We start from the raw sequence: 4,256 nt of genomic DNA, 5'->3' as shown, positions 1-4,256 counted from the left end.
GTCTAGTCTCATGATTGAATATACTAATTTTCTTTTTAAATTATTTTTTGTGATTATAAAAATAGTACATGTTCTTTGTTAAAAACAATAATTGAAAACATATCCACACAAAAACCTGCACATATAATTATAACAGCTTTATTCATAATTGCCAAATTTGCAATTATGAATAAAGCAACCAAGATGTCCTTCAGTAGATGAATGAATAAACTGGTACATCCAGAAAATGGAATATTATTCAGCACTAAAAAGAAATGAACTATCAAGCCACAAAAAGGCACAGAGGAAACTTAAATGAATATTACTAAGTGAAAGAAGCCAATCTGAGGCTACATACTGTATGATTCCAACTATATGACATTCTGGAAAAGGCAAACTTGTGGAGACAGTGAAAAAATCAGTGGTTGCCAAGGGTTAGAGGTGAGGGAAGACTGAGTAGGCGGAGCACAGAAGATTTTTAGGGGAGTGAAAATACTCTGTATGATACTATAATGGTAGATATGTATCATATATTGGTCCAAACCCATAGAATGGACACCACCACGAGCGAACCCTAATTGTCAATGTAGGTTCATCAGTGGTAACAAATGTACCACTCTGGTGAGGGATAGTGATCTGGTGGGATGCTCTGCATATGTGGGGGCAGGGAGTGTATGGGAAATCTCTACCTTCCTCTTAATTTTGCTGTGTACCTAAAACTGCTCTAATAAAATAAAGTGTTTAAAAAAAAACAAGGGAAGTCTGAGAAACTATTATAGCCAACGAGACATGACACCTGAATGTAATGTGGTGTCCTGGATGGGATCCTGGAACAGAAAAAGGACATTAGGTAAAAGCTAAATAAATCTGAATAAAGTATGGACTCGAGTTAATAGTAATGTATCAATATTGGTTCATTGGTTTGTTAATTGTGACAAATATATTCATGTAAGATGTTGATAATAGGGGAAGCTAGGTGTAGGGTATATGGAAATTCTCTGTCTTGGCAGCTTTTCTGTAAATCTAAAACTTATTTAAAAGTTTATTTTTAAAAATGTACAACTCTGAATTATCACAAACACCTACTACCCAGGTTAAAAAAACAAAACATTGCCAGCTCCCCAAAAGTCTTCATGTCCTCTTCTATCATATCACATCATCTCAAATGTAACAACTACCTTTTGATGTCTAAGATTTTAGTCTGTTTTTGAACTTTATAGGAATTGAATCTTTGTTGTCAAGATACAACCATGTTATTGCATCTAGCTGTATAACATTCTATCGTGAGAATATATGGTAATTTATACTACTGTTGATGAGCATTTTAGGTTGTGACTATTCAAGTCTCTTGCCCTTGTATTCATTTTATGTTTTTTATTATTAATTTACTACCTTTGTCATAAATTGTGCCCATGGTGTAGCTCTATTTCTGCCTCTGTTTATTCCCACTAGTCTTATTGGTTATCCTTATGCCAATACCACATTGTGTTATCATATTCTTGATGTTTGGTATAGTAAATTCTCCCACCTTTTTTTCTACAGGAGTATTTTGTCTGTTTTTGGCCGTTTGCATTTCCATATACGTTTTAGAAACAGTTTATTAAGTTCCTCAAAAAGCCATCACTAGTTAAAAAAACCTGTTGGGATTTTATTGGAATTGCATCAAATCTGTAGATCAGTTTGGGAGGATTGATTGCAAGATATTTTATCTTTCTGCCTGTGAACATGGTGTATTTCTCCATTTATTTAGTTTCTCAGTAATTTGTGTTTTTCAGTGTAGAGGTCTTATATAATTTATTTAGATTTACTCAAATATTTGATACTTTTTTTGGAGCCACTGGAAGTAGTGTATTTTTAAAGTTTCGTTTTCTTTGCTGATATATAAAATACAACTGACTTTTCTATATTGACCTTGCATTCAGCAACATTTCTAAACTTATTTTCTATGATTCATCTGTAGATTCTTTTGGATTTTCAGTGTTTACAATTCAGTGTCGTCTGTGACTAATGACAGTTTTATTTCTTCCTTTTAGAATCTTATAGCTTTTATTTCTTGTTCTTACATTACATTGGCTAGAACCTTCAGCACTGTGTTGAATAAAGGTAATGGTAGTAGACATTTTTGTCTCATTCCAGGTTTCATAGGAAAAGCTTTCAACATTTCACTAATGTCTTAGTTAGTTGAGGCTGTTATAGCAAAAATACAGTAGACTGTGGCTTAAACAATTTCTCACAGTTCTGGAGGCTGGGAAGTGCAAGATCCAGTACCTGCTGAGGGCTCACTTCCTGGCTTGTAGCCTTCTTGCTGTATCTTCACCTGGCAGAGAGAGATCATCTCTCTTATGGGCACTAATCCAATTCATGAGGGCACCACCCTCATGACCTAATCACCTCCCAAAGGCCCCACTTCCAGATACCATTACATTGGGGATTGGGTTTCAACATATGAATTTAAGGGGGCAAACTTTCAATGCATGGCAACTGTGAATTATGATGTTTACTATAGCTTCCTTGTTAGATATGGACACCCTTATATAAGGAAGTTCCTCTCTCTTCCTAGGTTTCTATGAGGCTTTTAAACATCTTGAAGAGATACTGGATTTCATCAAGAATTTTTCTTCCATCTTTTAAGATAATTTTTATTTTTCTTCATTGTGTTAATATGGTGATTACATTGTTCTTTGAATGTTATGTCAACCTTGCCTTCTTGAAATAAACCCAACTTGGTCTTGAAATTTTTTTTACCTTACTGGCTTTGGTTTACTAATATTTTGTTTGGGATTTTTCATCTATGTTCATGAATGAGATTGGGTATCAGTAGTAGGCTCTGCAGTGATGTTTCATTTTTTCATTCATGACACATCTTTTTTACTCCTCTAGATGAGTCTAGCTAGAGACTTAGCAATTTTAAACCCAACTTTTTGGCAGTGTTGATCCTAGTACAGGTTTGTTCTGTATTTTCTGATAGGTTTTGTTTTTAAATTTCTGCTCATTTCTTTACTTCTATTGGAAGGTAATCTTATTTTGTTTTTCCTAAATTCTTAGCTCACCAATTTTTCACCCTTTCTTTTCTAATATAGCATTTAAGACTATAAGCACAACTTTAGCTGCATCCCACAAATTTTTATATATAGGAGCTTATTTAAAAATCTTTTATTTTGATCAACAAATAGATTAAGTAGGTACCAGAAGGCATGAAAGACTAGTCCCTGACCTTTCTTAAGCAGCTGCTTATTATCTCCATTTTCTAGAGATGCAAACAGGCTCCTGGAGGCCTTACACTGCGAGTAAAGGGAGATTTGCTGGAAGGTGAGAAAGGTACTCGGGGGAAGCCTGTTTTTTGATTTGCCGGTTATAATTAATTCAGCAAAAAGATTAGCCTGCTCTATCCTCAACCCAGTCACGTTAACCTTCTTTCCTGAGAATGAGGCAAATGGCCAAAAAAGAAGCTAACACCTGAGACTTAAAGAACAAGTTCTAGAACAAGAATTTAAAAAGTTTTCTTACAGTTGGTAGCAAATTGTCTGCAACCTTGTGTTGAGGCTTCAAGGCCCTATCCAGACTTGAGGGAAAAGCATGCTGGGATCATTTTGCATGTCTGCTTTAGACAAATGCTGTGAATTGGCTGGCCCAGTCCTTTGTTCCCATTTAGATATTCCAACTATAGGAATCAGAAACAAATTTCTCAAGGAAAAGTATTTGTTTATGTATTAAAAAGAAGTTGCAATTCCTGAGAAAGGGCTAAAAGACAGAAACTGCTGTTAGCTTGGCAGACCTAGTAAGAATGACACAAAATATGTCAAAGTGAGAATAACAATGTCAGAATGCAAAATTGTACATAAATAAGATTTTTCCGTAAATTAAATCAGCTTTCAACTTACTTTCTTGTCACTTTAATATTTTGATAGAAGGTATGCTCATTAATGATCTGTGTATACTTGGTACAATCTCATACTAAAAGGATCTATCCAGTGAATTCTAGAATTGTTTAAAGCCCAGAGTGCAGTGGTTCCTAATCTTTCTAAGATCCCCCAGGTGACAGTAATTTTAAAAATTCTTTCTACAGTCAAGTCTGGGCATGCCACCTAGATTCATAAGCACAATTCAATAAATGAAAATTCCCAGGGGGCTGTGGCTCACAGAAACTCCAGATCTGTATCACCCTCATTTTACAGATTAACAAAATTAGGCCAAGAGAGAAAGTAACCTATTCTCATTCACTCAATAAGTTTAATGACAACACTCATATCAGTGGAGTATAAAATAAGATAATACAC

The sequence above is a fragment of the Diceros bicornis genome, chromosome 11, assembly GCF_020826845.1.
Source record: "Diceros bicornis minor isolate mBicDic1 chromosome 11, mDicBic1.mat.cur, whole genome shotgun sequence".
Classification (NCBI taxonomy): domain Eukaryota; kingdom Metazoa; phylum Chordata; class Mammalia; order Perissodactyla; family Rhinocerotidae; genus Diceros; species Diceros bicornis.
This window is presented reverse-complemented; position numbering follows the sequence as displayed.